Source organism: Papaver somniferum, chromosome 9 (genome assembly GCF_003573695.1).
Source record: "Papaver somniferum cultivar HN1 chromosome 9, ASM357369v1, whole genome shotgun sequence".
Taxonomy (NCBI): domain Eukaryota; kingdom Viridiplantae; phylum Streptophyta; class Magnoliopsida; order Ranunculales; family Papaveraceae; genus Papaver; species Papaver somniferum.
In genome coordinates, this window is record NC_039366.1 from 71,839,314 (window position 1) to 71,839,518 (window position 205).

Consider the following 205-nt stretch of genomic DNA (forward strand, 5'->3'; position numbering starts at 1 on the left):
GATGGCTGGTAACCAGAACTACCCTGACGTTGGCACTGGCCTTTGTAATGAGTACAGTAATTTTATCTGAATTTAAATGAATGGAAGCTTACAAATGTTTGTGAAAAAATGCTTTACATTTACTTATGAATTTCAGATTCTAGTTTTATGCTCTATGGATGCTTTAAGCTTTTGGAATTTTATTTGTATATATTTTGGCGCTCGA